Source organism: Podarcis gaigeae (assembly GCF_964106915.1).
Source record: "Podarcis gaigeae genome assembly, chromosome: 3".
Lineage (NCBI taxonomy): Eukaryota > Metazoa > Chordata > Lepidosauria > Squamata > Lacertidae > Podarcis > Podarcis gaigeae.
In genome coordinates this window covers 33,654,907-33,674,762 of record NC_139680.1, presented here as the reverse complement: position 1 = coordinate 33,674,762, position 19,856 = coordinate 33,654,907, and the positions used below count along the sequence as shown (strand labels likewise).

The 19,856-nt window shown below is 43.0% G+C and overlaps 1 protein-coding gene and 1 long non-coding RNA gene across 10 annotated transcripts in view; one reads left to right on the top strand and one right to left on the bottom strand.

Annotated features, from left to right (window-relative positions):
• The window catches only part of KHDRBS2 (KH RNA binding domain containing, signal transduction associated 2), a 330,858-nt gene extending 324,284 nt beyond the window's left edge, over positions 1-6,574 (top strand). For 3 of the 9 annotated variants that reach the window (XM_083730715.1, XM_083730712.1, XM_083730718.1), the window contains 2 exons: positions 1,070-4,665; positions 6,347-6,574. The gene's annotated coding sequence lies outside the window, so the exon portion shown is untranslated. The remainder of the gene's footprint in view (positions 1-1,069; positions 4,666-6,346) is intronic. The other 6 variants (XM_083730720.1, XM_083730722.1, XM_083730716.1 and 3 more) reach the window with 4 other exon arrangements.
• Positions 1-19,856, bottom strand: part of LOC310840713 — a 249,855-nt gene that overhangs the window by 32,552 nt on the left and 197,447 nt on the right. The gene's annotated exons all lie outside the window — the stretch shown is intronic.

Here is a 19,856-nt window from a genome sequence, read left to right as displayed (position 1 = left end):
GGTAAATCACAGGTGCTCTCTGCTCACAATTCTTGCTATGGAAATAGCTCCCCTCTGAAGGCTCTTACTGCACACAGTTGCTTTTTTCCTGAGGGCTTCTAAGGCTGGAGGGTGGGGCAAGGTGTTAAAAAAAAAAAGCCCATCCCCCGATGGCCAACAAACATCCCTCAAAATGTCAGGAGGTGGAGAGTGAACCTCATAGGGAGGCTGCAAGTAAGAAATTATTTACGGATTCCTTCCCCCACCCCCCTAGCTCTTTTTAAAATATCAGCTGGGTTATCATTAAGCTTCAGAGGTTCTTAAATTGCTTCTTGGAGTTTATTTGTCAAATAACTCATGGTATAAAAGTAGCACCATAAACATTAATTGAGCAGCCATTAAGCAGGATGGCTGTTTGTTTTTGGTTGATAGAGAACATAAAGCTTCACACCCTGTGGTGGAAAACAATTAGATGTGATGATGAAGGTGCTGTTAAATACCACTCTTACCACCCTTTTGATATCAGTTTAGCTGTGCAAGAATAGCAAACAGCTGTAGTCAGAAAGCATGCAGAAGTGATAGGAAGTCATATTTTTACTGTCATGTCAAAGTCTGTTATGAATGGCATAAGAGTTTCTAATGCTTTATGCTAATGGCAGTGACTAATGATAGTCATTATCTCCATTTATACTCATAAAAATCTTTCTCCGGGGAGACTGATCATAACTAGAATACTGTTTAAAATTAAACTATTTCCTCCTCTAAAATACAGGATGTAAAAATGACTTAAATACAAGAGGTTAGCTGACCAATTTATTTTGTTTTGAGTGTGTTTGACAACTGCAGCTGTTACTTTGCCACCTGCTGACTTTGCGTTTAGGAATGTGGTATATTTATATGTATCCTTGGACATTCTGTCCTGGAAAGCTCAGCCCAGGGGGTAATATAGGTGAAACGTGCAGCGGAAAATCAACATGAAGTATAAATTTGACATTGCCATGTCTGAAGTTTCAATTTCTTTTTTTTAACAAGGACACTGAATTTCCTCATCCATTTCTGATTTCGGTTATGAATTCTGCTTACTTGACAGGTACAGAGCACTTCATTATATGCACGCTCAGAAACCCTTAAACGGATGAGGCAGCTATTTGCATCTGATAGGAGCTAAGTGGGACATTAAATTAATGCCAAACAAGTGAGTGCTCATTTTGGTTTCATTATAAATGGCTGCAGTACAGCAGTAATGTGTTGACTCTTATGTGCTGACAACTTCTATATTTCTTCTAAACTTCCCTGAGAGCTAGACATGGAGGAGTAAATTGCTACTCTAGATGATAAAATTAGGAGGAAATATATTCACAATAATTGCACATAGATCTCCCAAAATACACCAAAGTCTGGAAAAAAAAGTGTTAGTGGATTACTGGTTTTCATGAAGGTTTCATGAAGGTTTGTTGACATGGATATGCATTTTCATATTCAACTATATCCTCACTTGTTTTAGGAGACATCCCAATTTTAGGAGAACATCAACCATGGGTAGGTATTTCATGTTCACTTCACACCTTGTATATCGGTAAGATATGTGCAGTGAAACTTGCATTAATACAATTTTAAATCATTCATGAAAAATTATTGTTGGTGTTGTTGGTGTTATTCATATGTTGAAGGCAAGAGAATATTTGAACAGTTTGCATCCACCTGAGCCACAACCCCCTTGTTTAGCTTTAAAGAAATAAGAAACATGAGTCTTTGGTTGAGTAAATAAAATAAAAACCAGGAAAATAAGTAGTTTGTAGTTGACCTTTAGATATCAATTGTGTGAGCCATATATTACCTTTTCCTACAGTAGATTGCCATTGGGAACATACTACCGTAAGTCCTCAGGTATTAAATTCCAGCTAGCTTTAACAATATCCAAGCCCTATATGAGAACCAAATAATTTGAAATGGATATGCAGATGGTAAATGGACAAATCACAAACCAGAGGGAAATGGGAATCTTTTTTGTTGTTTACATTTTCTTCTCACTGTAAAAGTAGACTGTTCTCTTTGCTTTTGAAGTAACCTGCTCCAGAATGAACCAAAGGCCACAACGTATATGAGAGATATTTGAGTATTTGGTTGTGTGCATCTACACCATAACATCCCCCAGTGTAGGTGAATTTATTTTGGTTTGGTGAAGCCAAATTTATTTTGATTTGGAAATAGGAATTATTTATTTACACTATTTTTGTACAGTTGGGATATTATGCATAGAAAATACATATGTTTGCATTCAGTTATGTTTTCTCCCCTTTCCTGATCTCTTTATCATAGAACTTGTTCTCCGTGTATTTCTTTTCCTTCCTCCTTCCTTCCTCTTGCTCAGAACTCAAAACTAACCACACACACACACAGAAATGAATGAATGAAATTAGGCAAAACCCCCCACAAAAAACCACCCAGGGGCTACCTACCTGTTGTTGCTGAAATGTGTTTACGCATCTCCTATGTAACACTTTGTAAATGTACTAAGTGGCTGAAGTTTCATTCCAATCAGCAGGAGCCATATGGATCCATTATATGACTGGCTGGTTTTATAGCATGTTTAAGGAAACTGTTTGTGATATTTAAGCAGGCATGGAGTATTTTTTAGGAGCTTCATGCATTCCCTTTCCCAGCACAAGTATTAAAGCATGTGTTGCGATCATATATACCCAATGCCTTATTACATCTAGGCACTCTACTCTCAGGCCAAGACATTCTGGACGAGGAGGCTCAGAAGGGTACATTTCCTGACAGCTAGAAATTCAAATTGGGAGGATCATAGTTACAAGTTTAAATTTACTTTAGCAACTTTAAATGTTTAACTCATTAAAAAAAAATACATTCTAGCCTACAGAAAGTGGTGACAGTGCAGGCGCTCTGCAAGGTCACCTTACCCAGAATGTCTCAATCTGGGGAAGGAACACCCCCCCCCCTTTATTTGAACAAGACATGAGTATGGAATAGGCACCTTGTTCATATCACCTGACTGCATAAGCTGACACTAACCCCATAACCTATCACTGCCCATAGGAGCCAACTCCTATGGGCCAAGGTCCCTTCACACACACCCAATAAAATATTTTTAGGGGGCTCACCCCCCCCCTGAGTTAATGAACACTGCCATTCAAATGTGCTGTTTGTGCCACAATTTGAGTTTGATTATGTGGGGTGGGGCTTAAAAAGGTAAAGGTAAAGGGACCCTTGACCATTAGGTCCAGTCGTGACCAACTCTGGGGTTGCGGTGCTCATCTCGCTTTATTGGCTGAGGGAGCCGGCGTATAGCTTACCTGCCCCCATTTATTTGCTACTCAAGTTGACACTCCTATAACTGCCTATGGCATTGGGAATGTAATAACTGCAGAGTCAAAGTCACTCCAAAGTCAAGCAACTTTATCCTGAAACTGTGTAGCCAGTTGGTCCCTCATCCACAGTGGGAATCAGTAAGCTCTGGACCACCTGAAATAACTCCATCTATCAACTACTAGAGGATGCAATGCAAACTGAGAAATGAGCCTTCTTCGTAGCCTGCATGATTATGTGCACTAACCAGGATTCAGTCAGCTTCGGAACAAGACTTGAGCCACTTACTCAAACAAAAACAACCATTTGCTTGGCTTGCTTCATAGTCCACCACTCTCCAGAATAAGAAGGAGCCACTCAGGCTCCACGACACCATACAGGACACTTGGAAACGATCGTGTCAATGGCTTGTTTCATCTTACTATTCCATAGCTAAACCAGAGCTTTGATAGTATTGCCAGCTATCTCTGCTAGAAGATCACCCAGAACATTCAGGAACTCCTCAGTTTCCATCAGTCTCCAAGGGTGGGCCATTTGAACAGGTCCACCACCCTTACATGGGAAAATTGCCACTATTAGCCTTCTCCCACGGTTGTTCCAAGCAACTGATATGAAGTGGCATACTATCTGTGAACTTGGAGATTCCATATAAGCGTAATGGGTAATAGCTATTGGTAGTCTATTGATGAATTGGCCTCTGAATCCATCTTTGTCTACACAAATGATCATAGTACCCCTCATTGTCAGATAAGAACAAGTACTGTTTACAAAGGTTAAAAAGGATCTAGGACTATCCTTCTCTTCTATAATCAGTTAGTTAGTATACATAATGAAATCTGACCAAGCCTAGGATTCATATATTACTAAACTCCTAATGTAATTACATCCATTGATGCCTAGGCATAATCTGTTCCTCAGCATTATAATTAGGCTTGCATTGTTAATGCTCTTTCCTAATTTTCAATTCTAAAAGCATAGCTCTGCCCAAATATATGTTTTCGATCATTTTAGCCAACAGCTTCTGGAGATGAATAAATTTCCCAGTTTGTTCCTTAATGGGCATTTCACTCTGCTTGAATCTCAGTTTAGAGAAGTATCTAATATTAATTCTGGAATTTGAGGGTGTACAGGCATCATAAATGTCATTTTTCCTTTAACATGACTTTTGGGTAAAAGTAATATTTGATGTTGAACACTAATAGTACAGGATATAGTAACACCTGAAATTCGAAAATGAGTATAGATTAATTTCTCAGGCTTTATTCCTTCTTAAATCTCTTTCTAGGAGACAGAGATGAAACTTTCAAGGGAGAAAGATGGGAAGAGCTGACAAGCAGATGTTCTCAAGGCCTGCATGTAAGCCGCCATGGGAAACTGTTGAAGGGTGGGCTAGAAATTAACAAATGATCCATCAAAATGACACCTGCAACCAAACTATGCATGACAACTATAGAATTAATCTGCTTTGCTTTTACCTGATATTTTGAGCCTATTAACAATAAATTTATTTTACATAAATATAACTGAGAAATCAACTGTACTCAGGGAACTTCTCCATCACAGCAATCCAAAAGGGGAGGAGAAAGCTTCCCACAAGATCAAGATTCACTCCTCCAGCTTTGAATCATTTTTAAAGGCAAAGGTCACGCTTCTGTTAGCCATTGTTTAATCATAATAATGATTATGATAACAACATGCCAAAAAATGCACCGTTACAAGATCGGAGGGGTATATTTCTCAGTATTTCTGACAGCATTTGTCCGACCATGTGAACACTCAAAGTGTTCACCCTTCTGTTTTATCAGGGTAAAGGTAAAGGGACCCCTGACCATTAGGTCCAGTTGTGGTCGACTCTGGGGTTGCGGCGCTCATCTCGCTTTACTGGCCGAGGGAGCTGGCGTACAGCTTATGGGTCATGTGGCCAACATGACTAAGCTGCTTCTGGTGAACCAGAGCAGCGCACGGAAACGCCGTTTACCTTCCCGCCGGAGTGGTACCTATTTATCTACTTGCACTTTGACGTGCTTTTGAACTGCTAGGTTGGCAGGAGCAGGGACCGATCAACGGGAGCTCACCCCGTCACGGGGATTTGAACCGCCAACCTTCTGATCGGCAAGTCCTAGACACTGTGGTTTAACCCACAGCGCCACCCGCATTATCAGGGTACCTGATCACATAAAGGGTTTTGTTCGCTTTCAAGCAAACACAAGTGGGAGCCCTCTGCAGACCTTCCATCTTCAACATGGGGATGGCTGGGGACTGAGCAGATGGGTTGTCATGAACAGGGATGTTGAGGGTGGGGTTGCATCTATGTACCTGCCCCCCAAGCCCAGATTTCACGTGCTTCTGTTTACTGTGCAATTGTATACATCCTTATAAATAAGCCGCAATGTGGGACTAACTCCCAGGGAAATGTGTATAGTATTGCAAGAGAAAACCTAAAACTGCCAGAAGTACTATCAAGTGTTTTGCTAATTGCTATGTTTTTCAGTATACAATGATTTAAAAGACAACTTTGGCATGAGATAATAGGCTTAAATACCCCTCTAATAAATACTTGCTAGTATTATTTTATTATTATTTGCCTCCTTGAATATGTTTAGTTTCTCGTAACACCACCTATAAATGACTGTATTTGTAGCATCGGAACCAGAGATAGGGAACCTGTGACACTACAGATGTGGTTGGATTACAACTTCCATCAACCCTGACCTTTGGCCGTGTTGACTGGGACTAATGAGAGCTGGAATCCAAGAACATTTGGAGAGCCACATCAACCACTGACCTCTGTCACTGAGCACAGATAAACACTGAAGCATGACGGGGGGGGCACAGAATATTTAAATATTAAGGCATCTGCATTTGCACGCTAGTGAACTGAATCTGGAGTGCTGTGTCATCCCCGTTAGGCTGTGGTGATGAAATATCAAAATCATTTGTATATCTTGTTTGTATTGAACTGCACAGGTATACTGGCGTTTTCACTGTGTCGTCTATAATTAATGACTGACTGAATCTAATTCCACTGTTTCCACAGGCTAGTGACAGGTGTAAACCAGAAAGAAATGCAGTGCCCAACAAATCAAAACACTGTGTTTGGAAAAGGTCAAGATTATCTTCGCCTCTTTAGCATTCCAAGGAGGAATGACTGGAACCTTTTGACATCTTTCTACCCCAAGGAGCAGGGGGGAAGATAAAGACAAAAACTGTAACAAAGTGGGAAAAAGAGAATAACAAATAAATATTTTACAAATGTTGTGAAAAATGAAGTCTATGTGCATTACTCTTAGTGGGGAAGGCATCCGATCGCCCAGGACCATAATGTGTTTTACTTGAGTGGCGTTATATCTTACATTTTGTAGGAATGCTACTAATTACATTAGTTTAATTGTATTGTATTGCAAGGATTAAAAGTACCCTTCTACATGGGACAAGGTTATCAGTTAAACACATCACAGGCCATAGTCACATGATATTACCTCCGTTTAATAATTGTGCTGCAAGATGATTAAAACTAGAGGAATTTTTTTTAAAGTATATTGAAAAAACATATTTATGCCTAAAAGACAGGTGCTGGGGACAAACCAAGGAACAGTGTGAACTTCACATCCTGTATGCCAGGCATAGGCAAATGCGGCCCTCCAAAGGTTTCGGGACTACAACTCCCATCATCCCTGACCACTGGTCCTGTTACCTAGGGGTGATGGGAGTTGTAGTCCCAAAACATCTGGAGGGCCGAGTTTGTCTATGCCTGCTGTATGCCATGAAGCACCCAACACTTTAGTGCCCACTAAGGTCTCTGCCCCTCCTGGTTTTTATTTTATTTTTTTGTATGTTGGGCAGTGGCAGGGCTGGCTGATGAGACAAATGCAGGCCTCCCGCTACCCAGATCTCTGGAAGAGAAAGAAAGTGGTTGGGCCTAGTCTTCCAGCCACCCTTCAATAGTCTTTAGAAAAGTAGGAAGAAAAGGCGCCCCAATTGCTGTCTGGTAAGTTTGGTGGAAGGGTGAGCAAGTGTGTTACTATTTTTCCTGGGATGTTTTTAAGGGTGCGTGTTGCCACCTTTAGGGTATTATGTTGGAGGTGAAGTGTTTTGCCTGTTTTTAATTCTTGAGCTAGTTTCTTTGGAGGTTCTTCTATGTTTTCTTTTGGGATCCCTGCAGGCTTCAATTCCTGGCCCATTTGGTAGTGAGAATGTAGGCCCTTATTTTCCCAGATGTTCAGTACATTTTTAAATGGGCCACAGAGAACATTTTTAATTACAGCTTTACCTATGGCGATTCACCCATAGTGGTTCCCCCCTCCTTATTCACCTCTTCTCTTGATATTATATTCATCAAATCATGTAAACTAACCCTAAAAAAGCAGCGTTGAAACAGATTCATTTATTAAGATCAGATCAATATAATTTATATCCTGCTTTCCCAACAAAAATCTGGTGCCAAAGGCAGCCAACAACAATAATATTCTGGCAAAATATTTCAAATGCATTCAGATCTGATTAAAACGCTTTCTTAACAACATTAGTTCTACAGGATGGTAAAACAGGTCTAGATTCCCAAGTGTTTTTTCAAAAAATCAGTCAGTAGAAATACAGGAGGAGAAATATTATGATTTGCATTTAAGCTCTAATTAGCTCTTAGCAATCTGGCAGATACTTGATTAGGGAAAACAATTCAATAAAAACCCCTTACAATGCAATTGTATACATGTCTACTTAAAAAAAAAATCACCTTGAGCTCAGGCTGCAATTGTATACTCATTTACATGAGTGCAAGCCACATTAAACTGAGTAGGACTTACTCCTGAGTAAACATGTATAGGCCAGTGCTACTAATGTGGTTTACATAGAATCACAGAATCATAGAGTTGGAAAGGCCCCAATGGTCATCTAGTCCAACTCCTGCAATGCAGGAATCTCAACTAAAGTATCCATGACCATGACAGGTGGCCACATGTTATATTCAAACCAAGTCAAAGCTTTATTTGGAAGTAATGTTACTGGAATACTTTTAAATATTTGAAGATATGACAGCTTAATAACTAAATTGTTCACATTTTTAAGTGGGGGTGCGGAATCAAAGCATGGAAAACAGTTAATATAGTCATTTTAGCCTGACCAAAGATCAATGCATTTATATTTATTATGCAGTACATTCATTCATGCTTCCCAGGAATAGTCACATGAAAAAGTTAATTAGTACTACAACTCTGAAGCTGCCTATTTGATCTGTATTGTATCCATTCATTATGCTACTAGTAAATTTTATGGAACAATGATTTTTAAAAGAAATTGTACATTTCCCATTGAAAAATATACAGTGGTACCTCAGTTGTCGAACACTTTGGAAGGCGAACGTTTCAGTTTTCGAATGCCGAAAATCTGGAAATGCTTCCGTTTTTGAATGCACCTCAGAAGTCAAACGGCTTCTGAGGCATGTTTCTCAGTTTTCTCAGTTGAGTTTGCTAACTGCCCATTGCGCCGCAGTTGTCAAACAATTCAGAAGTCAAACTCTCTTCCAGAATGGATTACGTTCAACAGCCAAGGTACCACTGTATATCAGAAAGTTTTCAACCCTACCTAAGGGCTTATGTCATAGGTTTTAAACCTTTTTGAGTCCATGGCTGCCTTGACCAACTACATTCTTTCTGTGACACCCCTGTGGGGCTCAGAAGGCCAGTTATGTCACCCTTTTCCTGCAGAGCTGGCAGCCTTTTTTGAACACTCTCCCTTGTGGCATGTTCCCTCAGCCTCCTCTCATCCCCCCTCTCCTTGGGAGTCCTCTGGGCAGCCACTGCTGCCGCCCCTGGTCTCTGAGCTGCCCCCCTGCCCCAGAAAGAGGTGCCTCCTCACAGTGCCCCACAGGGGCCTGGGACCTGTCTGTCCATTCCCAACAGCAAGGGCTGGCAGACTGGGCTTCCTTGCCCGCTCTCTTGCCTCAGCTCCTGGCAGCAGCACCCCCTAGCCAGCCCCAGAGGCACCATTCGTCTGCATTGTAGCCAGAGCTGCTGCAACAAACAGCTGCACAAGCCTTTGGGAGGCAGAGACATAAGAAGTCATCAGAGGAGGGAGGAAAGGGAAGAGGGACAGAGTCCAGTGTTGCCCACAACACCCCTGACCACCATTCAAGGCTCCCCAGGGTGCCACAGCACTCTGGTTGAAAACCACTGGCTTAGGTCTTTAAAATATCTATGTAGTTGTATAGAATAGCCAAATTATTTTCATCAGTTGGAAGGGTAATCATATAAGAACATACAGAACTGCCTTGTACTCATTGGTTTATGGATGAGTATAATGGTGAATGGCTGATACCTGGTTAAAAAGGTAAAGGACCCCTGACAGTTAAGTCCAGTCGCAAACGACTCTGGGGTTGCGGCGCTCATCTTGCTTTACTGGCCGAGGGAGCCAACGTTTCTGGATCATGTGGCCAGCATGACCAAGCCATTTCTGGCGAATCTGAGCAGCACACAGAAACGGTGTTTACCTTCCCGTCGGAGCGGTACCTATTTATCTACTTTGACTTGCTTTCGAACTGCTAGGTTGGCAGGAGCTGGGACCCGAGCAACAGGAGCTCACCCTGTCGCAGGGATTCAAACCGCCGACCTTCCAATCAGCAAGCCCTAGGCTCAGTGGTTTAGACCACAGTGCCACCTGATACCTGGTTAGCAAGCCCTAAACCATGCTTAGCGCTCTCCACTTTCTATTTTTAGAAATGTAGGGCCATAGTCTGGATCAGAATCTCAGGGCAAGGGGATGAGGTTGGCATTTTCCTCTCTGTGCTGTTTTCTCTCTGATATCTGGAAAAATAGCAGCAGAGAGAAGCAGTTTTCAGTGTAAAATGGTACAGGGAGGAAATGTCAGGCTGCCTCCCTGTACTACATTGTGCCACTCTGGATCAAAGGCCCAAACTGCTGCTGCTGTGTGTGTCTGTGTGTGTGTGTGTGTGTGTGTGTGTGTGAGAGAGAGAGAGAGAGAGAGAGAGAGAGAGAGAGAGAGAGAGGAAAATGGCCAGTGCTAAATACTTATTTTTTTTAAAGCAGCATACTTTAATGTAACATGTCCTTGGACCCTCAGCCCATCCAAGGGAAAGTCACAGGATAGCCTCATACTTTAGGCAAGAATGCTGTTTCTGATTTATGCAGTTAAAATATGGTGCTCTTGGATTTGCTTTTTATGACTCAGAATGTCATTGTTTTGAATATTCCTTACCTTTGGATCTGAAAGGAGCGACATTTTGCTGCCTAAACTACTTGGCAGGGTTGTGGAAGTAGGGTGTGATACAAATACGGAATTTGTGAAACAGCCATTATTTTGCAATTGTCCAGAAGCCAACACGAATGGGAAATGTCCAGAATCCATTCTTGGTTATTTCTTACAGAAGAGGTTGGCTTTGGGACTGTGCAATCAGGAAGAAAGTTGATGGACTGCAAAACCTTTCAGTCTGAAGGAAATGCCTTAGGTTTGGAATGGGCAGTAAATGGAAGCTTGCATGTCCTATATCTGTCCAGGGGGTAAATAACATACTTTAACTTCCAGGCATTCGAGCAGGCTAACCTTCCTTGCATAAAATCGTTTAGCAAAAGGATCGGTTCAATAACTTCCTTGTTAGTCACCTGCTAGTCCTCTAGGCCACACATACACAATTTCAAATGCAACATCTCTAGCTTATTGATTTACAATGTCTATTTACTGTTAATCAAACTATACAAATAAAAACAGCAGCAGTTTTATGGAGCTATATAGTCCGACATCTATCAGCATTGTTCCTGAGGATCACGAGAACTAATTAATCCCTAAATGTAAATTTCCTTAAACAGCCTTGTAAAATGCACATGAACAGGATATTCGTGTAAAAGTAATACAGGTGCTTAAGCTTTCCCAAGACATTTTGCTCTTTGTGGTGAATGGCAAGATTGCATCCCTGCATCCCATATGGCAATTGGAGCCATACATCAACACAACTGGCAACTGAATCTTACAGCAACACTGCTGACAAGACCAGCATATAGGCTTGGTTTCAGGGTGTTCTAGGAGAATGGTAGGGGGCTGTCACCACTGCCACACCTGATTAGATAGATGATAGATAGATAGATTTCATTGCATTTAGGTTCCACTTTTCCTCCAAGGAACTTAAGGTGGCATATATGGTTCTCCAACTCCTCATTTTATCCTCACAACTATCCTGAGAGTTAGGTTAGGATGAGAGAGGGTGCCTGGCTCAAGGTCACCCAGTAAACGTTCTGGCTGAGTGGGGATTTGAATCCTGATCTGCCAGGTCGTACTCCAACACTACCCATTACTCCACACTGCTACCTGAGGCAGCTGTCTCAATGCACCTAATGGTAGGACTGGCCCTGACAGACACTATCGGATCTATCTCTGAGGTAATTCTTACCAGGAGTTGACAATTTCTCCTTTTTCAAGCATGAACAGTGGAGATAAGCAACAAAAAACATCAAAAAGTACACAACCAAATTAAACAATTTCCACATAAATCGTAAGATCTAAAATAAATATAAAAAATAATATCAGTAACAGCAACAACTCCCCCGCCTTCCAACTCCCCCAGCTCAAGAGTCTGTTCTGCAGCCTCAGCTTTTGTAGGTGGGGACAGGTAGGGTCCCGCCCTCCCAGGCCAGGTGGGGAAAGGCCTGCAAGGCAAGGAGCAGCTCTTTTAGGACTCAAGCAGGTTTTTCAGGTTGCCTGGTCCAGAATTCTATAGTGTTCTGTATGTAAGTAGCAGAATATTAAAATTGGCTTGGTGGCTAATAGGTGTGCATAGTACCTCAAAAAAGCAGCACCAAAAGCTCAATATGCTGCAACCAACAGCAGCCCTGTGTGAGTCCACCAAAGCCATCACAAAGAGCCACAGATGCTCAGCACATCATACAGCATGGTGTCTTTCACCTATCATAAACAGTATGTTTGGCTTTTGAAAGCCTCTTCACGTCACAATAGTCTTATACAGCAGTCTAGTGAGGGAGAAGGTTAATAAACCAGGGATACTAATGGGTTAAGTTAGTGCTTTTCAGCCTGATTGGCCCCTTGTAGATCCCCACTTCTGACTAGAACCCCAATGCCCCTGAACCCCAACAAAACAGCCGTTTTCCCATGATAGGCCAAAGGCCACAGCAAAATATAAACAGCAACAACAAATGGTGAGCTTAGTATTTTCACCTGACATACCAGTTTTGTGTGGATGAATTTTCCCCTTAAAACAGTCCTTAAAATAATGAACATTCAGGCAGTAGCAGAAATAGAGCCAAAATGGAGCCATAGACAAACAAGAGGGAGAGACTAGCCTGCTCAGAGAATCCCTGAGATTTAAGTTAGTAGATAATATCTTAAAGGGGGGGGCAGGGGAGGCCACACACACACACACACACACACACACACACACACTGGCAGGGGGAGGGGGGAACCAGAAATACAGCTAAATGCTACAGGCTCTGTGCAATGCTCCAAAACAGTGTTCATAATATATCAAGGATCAAGCAGAAAAACGAAGTGGTGGGTAGAATTGAAGAAGAAGAGTAGAAGAAGAGTTTGGATTTGATATCCCGCTTTATCACTACCCGAAGGAGTCTCAAAGCGGCTCACATTCTCCTTTCCCTTCCTCCCCCACAACCAACACTGTGAGGTGAGTGGGGCTGAGAGACTTCAGAGAAGTGTGACTGGCCCAAGGTCACCCAGCAGCTGCATGTGGAGGAGCGGAGACTCGAACCCGGTTCCCCAGATTACGAGTCTACCGCTCTTAACCACTACACCATGCTGGCTCTCAACCTCCAAACTCTTCTGGTCCATCCAGTTCAGTATTGTCAACACTGACTGACAGCAATTCTCCAGGGCTTCAGCCAAGGTTCTCTCCCAGTGCCACCTGACGATGCTGGGGACAGAACCTTCTGCTTGCAAAGCAGGGGCTCTGTAACTGAGCTGCAGACCTTCCCTGTTATGTCTGCGACATCCTCCCAAAGGATGTCTGCCAACATGGAAGGCAGCAGTGGGGATGTCAGGGAAGCTTTGCTGCAGCAGCAGTGACTCTACAGGCATGTGCACACCTGCAGGGCCTCTGCCACCAACCTGGAGCTCCTGCAACCTCACGGATGCTGCCTAATCCCTGCCCCATCCCTGCCCTAATGAGCATTGTGCTGCACCTGGGAGGAATCTACCTGACCACTAGCACCACTGGGCCATCACTCAGGTGGGTACACACAGAAATATTTTTTGCTCGTTCATATCATTTATGGTTTCTGGATCTGTGTGCACTGATCCCCATCCTCAGAATCACAATCTGGGGGGAAAATTCAAGTTTTTGAATTTCAGCATTACCTGGAAGTATAACAAGTGACCTCCTGGTATTTTGTGGTCCCCATGATCTCCCTTGTGCCCAAACATAACTCTCCCCATGCATATCTGGGATAATGACTGCTCAGAGTTCTGGACAGTGAAGGCAATACAAAGGCTGGCAATTATTGGTATGTAGCTCTTTCCATTCGTTGCCATGTATGTGGTAGATACCACATGCTTGTAATGGCAGGAGAAAGAGAGAAATGGAGGCCACTTATAACCACTGTTGCTTGCCATTGTAGCTCAGCTGGTGCCGAATTACATCAGTGTGCATGAAATGACAATCTGGGCCATGCCGTCTCCGCAGCTTCAGCTAATAATGAGCTGCTAGGCTGTGTTCCCAGAGACATATTGGAACAAGCAATTGTCATTGCTCATTGTTAGTCTAATGAGGAGAAAGGGAGAAACATTGTTAAATGTTTCCTTGATAGTCTGAGAGAGAGAGAAGAACAATTCTGTTTTGTCGTAACACCTTCTAGCCTTTCGTTATAAGGGCATTCTCATTAGGCGGAACTGAAAGAGGCGGCAAAGATAATACTTTAAAGGGTAAAATTAGGGTTGGTAGACATCCAGGATTAGGATGGATAAGACAGAAATGGATGGTTTTGTACAGCATCCAGAATGTTCCTCATTTTGGATACATGCACACATATCCAGAGAAGTGCATGGCGCTATATCTGCATGCACAATTGAGCCTCTGCATCGTCTTCTCTATTTTTGAAACAGCAACATAAAGATAAAGGTAAGTGGGACCCCTGACCATTAGGTCCAGTCGTGGCCGACTCTGGGGTTGCGGCGCTCATCTCGCTTTATTGGCTGAGGGAGCCGGCGTACAGTTTCTGGGTCATGTGGCCAGCATGACAAAGCCGCTTCTGGCGCACGGAAACGCCGTTTACTTTCCCACTGGAGTGGTACCTATTTATCTACTTGCACTTTGACGTGCTTTCGAACTGCTAGGTTGGCAGGAGCAGGGACTGAGAAACGGGAGCTCACCCCGTTGCGGGGATTCAAACCGCCGACCTTCTGATCGGCAAGTCCTAGGCTTTGTGGTTTAACCCACAGCGCCACCCGCGTGGGAAGGGCCAAAGCTCATTAGTAGAGCATCTGCTGTGGAAGCGGAAGGTCCCCAATTTAACCCCCTGCATTTCCAAGTAGGGCTGAGAAACATTCCCTGCCTCAAACCTTGCAGAGCCACTTTCAATCAGTATCGGCAACACTGAAGCTAGATGGACCATTGGGTCTGACTCATTATAATGCAGCTTCCTGTGTTGCTAGTTGCCCATCCCCTAGAGAAGCAGCTGGCAGGGACACCTGGGATGGGAGGAAGGTTGGCTGAAGTTCAAAAGCCATGCTGTGCATTTGCACCTTCATGGACTTACTGGATCATAGCAACAAATCTCCAGAAACAAATTAGTACTACTACAACAACAACATAATAAGGAGGTATACTTTGTAATCTTTCAGACCTGCCTCGTAAGATCCTTTCATATAATTTCACTGGCCAGGTAGTGTTGGCTTTGCTTGCCCCAACCCCCTGCACATTTTTAACCAGCCGGGTGGTATACGGGTTGCATAAATCATTCACAGGCCACATCTGTGCATACCTGCTATCAACACGCTTTGGATGCGTCATGCAAAATGGGATCTGCTGCTCCAGAGGAACAATTCAGACAACCTATGAACCATGACCATATCTGTACCTGCATAATAGATAAAAGAGATGTGTTGGCAATGAACAAGGTAGTGGTATGAATGGACCCCAAAATTAGGCACTGCCACGATTCTTGCCATGACTCTCATTCAGAGAGTCACATGAAAGCTCCCAGATTTGACCTGCTATGTGTGGAACTGAACAAGAGAAATATCAACCCTCTACTCAGAAAAGCAGGACCACCACTCACACCTTCCTCTCCACAGCTATCTCCTAGATTAAACAGTGGAGGCTTGAAGGAAGGGGTGGGAGAATGCACAATGGATTGGACCCAGAGAAGTGTGAATGGAACTCTATTCATGCAACAGCCTAGCACATATCTCTAAAGTAGCTCCTGAGGATCAGGGCATCCTCCAGAACTGTGTGGCATGGGATCTATTGTTAGAAAGTGTGATTGGCACCAATTCAGGGATATCACTTGTTGCATGAAGCTTCAGGGAAGCCATCAAAGAAAGGCTGCTCACAATCCTAGTGGTGAGGGGAAACCCCCCTCCACCCAGCAAGGACCCTATTGCCCCAAGGATCTTTGGCTGAAGGTTTTCAGGTATGGTTTCACACACACACACACACACACACACACACACACACACGTGTTGTCGCCATAGATTTGCATAGGTGAATAATAAAGGCTGAACCCTGGAAAAAGCTGGCAGGGGAGAAGGGTCCTTGCTTAGAGGCCGGCTTCCCCTCCCATCACTCACTCATTTGGGAATGCAGCCGTTCTTTTCCTCCTTTGACAGCTGCCCTGATAGTCACCTTTAGAGTAGCACCATTGACGGCAGCCCCCGTGAACCTCCAAAATGGATCTGCAGCTTCAGGACCAGAATGCTTAGCTTCAGTCCTCTTCAGAGGAGATCTGCTTTGCTCTGGAGGTCCAAAATTCCTCTGTGACAGACTGACTCATGAGGAGCATATGCACAATCACAAATATATATGTAAATGTGTGACACCATTAGATTGTGGGATTCAATCACCAACACCGCCTGCATGGTGAAGAGGCATGATCCTAGTAGGACTATGATATCCCCGATGCCTTAGTAGGCCCTGAGACAAATGGTTGTCTCCATTTGGCTCCTTTACTACAATCCGATGCACACTTAACTGGGAATAAGCACCAGTGGGGCTTATGTCTCAGTAGACATGCACAGAATTGCTGTGACATGCTTATGACTTCCATTTCTTACCGTATGCATTTTTCCATTGTTACTGTTGCTGTTAAAAATAGGAGTTAATATGACCTCATGACCTTTTAGAAGTGCTTTGATCAAAATGAGCAGCAATCATATTCAGGGGATCTTCCATCCTGATTTGTTTGCACAGAAGTTAAACTTATTCCCATTAATTTGTCATTTATTCTGCACTTGTTAGTGCATTTCCCTACCACTTTCCAACCTGCAAACCTAACTTTCCAGTTTGCGGCAGAATCCCTCCCAGAAAAAAAAAATCTGTGTCTGGTGGTGACTTAGGAGACCATTTCATGATCTTAAGGTGAGGAAAACAGTAACTTTGCTACAAATACCTTCAGTATATACAGAGCAATTGAAAATGTGCCAGTGATCCTGAAAGACTGTAGAGCTTGTCAGTTGGTTAAAAGTAACAAATATTGACTTCTTCTTTTTTTACATATGGACCACTGAGAATCTAAGAATCTCTTGGCTTGTTAGTCAATTTTTCTCCCTATGTCCACACACCGAAACACATGTCCTGAAATAAAAACATTGCTCCAGACGTTTACAAGGACTGGGTACTAAGCTCCATTTGATTTAACAATAAAGTTGGCTGTTTGGGGAGCTATAACTTCTCTGTAAATGGAACTGCGTGAAATGTTTGCTTACAAATTCTATCCTGTAAAATGTCATGTTTCGGGGACATTTAACAACAAAGCTCTTTTGTTAATAATGCTTCCATGCTGAGCTTAAGAATCTATTAAAATGAACACAAAGCCCATATCACCATGTATGATTAAACAACGCAGGGGCTGTATTCCCATGGTACCCAGTTTTTATTGAAATAATATGGTTTCGTTGTCCCGGAGATTTCCTCTGAGATCTCACTCATCTGTCAGTGGTATCCTTCATCATGACCCCATGTTCTTGCATCACACAGTGAATCTACTACTTGTTTGTCCTATTTTATTTCTCTTATAGTTCAGTGTGGCTTACTTTGTCAGCTCCTTCGACAATATGTCTTCCAGAGGGTTTCACTTCTTTATTAATTTAATTTACGTCCAGAATTTATGAGCCGCCATTCAGCACAAGCTCTCAGGGCAGTGTACAGCTTAAAGAGCAAAACAATACAGCAACATTCAGCAACAAAACAATATGAAGCACAGAGCCCAGCAATGTCATCAGTCATTCCATAGACCACATGAATCATAAAACAGTGGGAATCAGTGGTTCAACTTGCTGTAATGCATGATCCAATTTTTAAAAAAAGATATTGGAGATGGTTCTCTTGGAAGGACATTCCTAATGTGAGGCACGATGATTGAAAAGACACTTTCTCCTATCCCCTCCTACCCAACCTCAGATGGTGGTGAGACACGTAGGGATTATGAACATAAGGTGAGGATTGTCGACTTCAGAGGTTGTTGAACAGCTTCCATCAGCCACAGCCAGCAGGGCCAATGGTCATGGATCATGGAAGTTGTAGTCCAGCTCTATCTGCATGGCCATAGATTAGGGTTGCCATATTTTTAAAAGTGAAAATCTGGACACCAAAGTTGTTGAGCTTTTGAGCCTTTGGGGGGGGGGGCACATCGTAGCAGCTGTATTTTGTGCTAAGTTATTGATGTTCCTGTCTTTTACAGTTATTTTGCTTGCCTTCTGTAAAGACTCTCCTCCTGGAAGAGAGGGGAGTGGTTGTGGGCGGGAGCTGAGCTCCGCCTCAAGCAGTGGGCGTTAGCCCCCTGCCTCCCACTGACCTGGCTGGCGCCCACGTCCACCGGCAGGCACCCAACCAGGTGCCTCCAAGGGGGCATGTACAGCAGCCTAAATTGCTGCGGCGCCAGCCCCCCCAGCCTCACTCTTCGTCGTCCCGTCGCGAGTCACCCACCCTCCACTCCCTTTGAGCTCAGGGTCTCAGTTTTCTTTGGCCTTGCTATGGACCTTAGGTTGGTCGCCCTGGTTGTCCGGGGGGCCTGGTAGGGATTTTTCCATTTGGCATTAGGCTTTTTGGTTTTTTTGCCTACCTCGTAGCAATCGTCACAACTTTCGTGGTATTGGTGGGTAGGTTAGGCACTGGAATAATGTGTTGTGGTGTGTCGAAGGGCTCGGTGTGGCCATCGCCTATGCCTTCAATTTTTGGGTATTCTGTTAAAGGAATCTGGCGGTCGTGTATTCTGTCCGATGCCTGCGTGGCGGGAGGCCATGGCACGACCTTCGGTGACATCAGGGGAGAGCTTATAGTTGGATGAGCATCAACAGGCTCCACCTACTGGTGAATAAACCCCCCTGTTTTAGACTCACCCCTCTCTGAGGGGGTGGAGTCAGCTGACGTAATCCAATGCCTAAGCCAATACCTTTTCACTTGCTGTAATCAATAAAGTTGTGGCCTTTTCTTGCCCATTAACCTTATGTCACGTGTCCTTGTGTATTCATTCCACTTTGCGGGGATCGGGTCCTCGAACCACAATGGGTAATTTTGAATATTTAAGATCCCAATATATTCACTGGAGATGAATACCTGAAAATATTCAAAATTTCTCACTTTCATTCATATTTTGGATTCAATATTCACCTTTTCAATCTAATCTTTTTAGAAAAGAAAAACATTCAAAATAAAGATTCAAATGGTTTAGACTTATTGGTTGCTTGATTTTGGCACACTTCAAATATGTAATGATAAGCTCCAGACTGTCAAATACTGTTAAACATCACTGCATGTTAGATGTAAAAAACTACCATTACGTAACTGTTAGAACTATTAAATATTAAATAACATTGCTTGACAACCAACAGAAATAGTCAAATATTACATGCCAAATAACTGTCAAATAGTTTTAGGGGAAGCCTGAGGCTCTTTGGAAGCTAACAATTCAATAAAATCCCCTTACAATGCAATTGTATACAGGTCTACTTAAAAATAAATCACCTTGAGCTCAGGGCTGCAATTGTATAATTTAGATGGATGTGAGCCACATTAAACTTAGTGAAATTTACTCCTGAGTAAATATGTATAGGCTAGTGCTACTAATGTAGTTTACATAGAATTGTAGAGTTGGAAGGGACCCCAAGAGTAATCTAGTCCAACCCCTGCAATGCAGAGATCTCAACTAAAGAATACATGACAAATAGCCATCCAACCTCTGCTTTAAAAAATTCAAGAAAAGAGTGTCCACCACCTCCCTAGAAAGTCTGTTCCGCTGACAAACAGGTCTTGCTATCAGAAAGTTCTTCCTGGTGTTTACTTGGAACCTCCTTTCTTGTAACATGAATCCATTGGTTCGGATCCTCACCTCTGACGCAGAAGAAAACAAGCTTGCTCTACG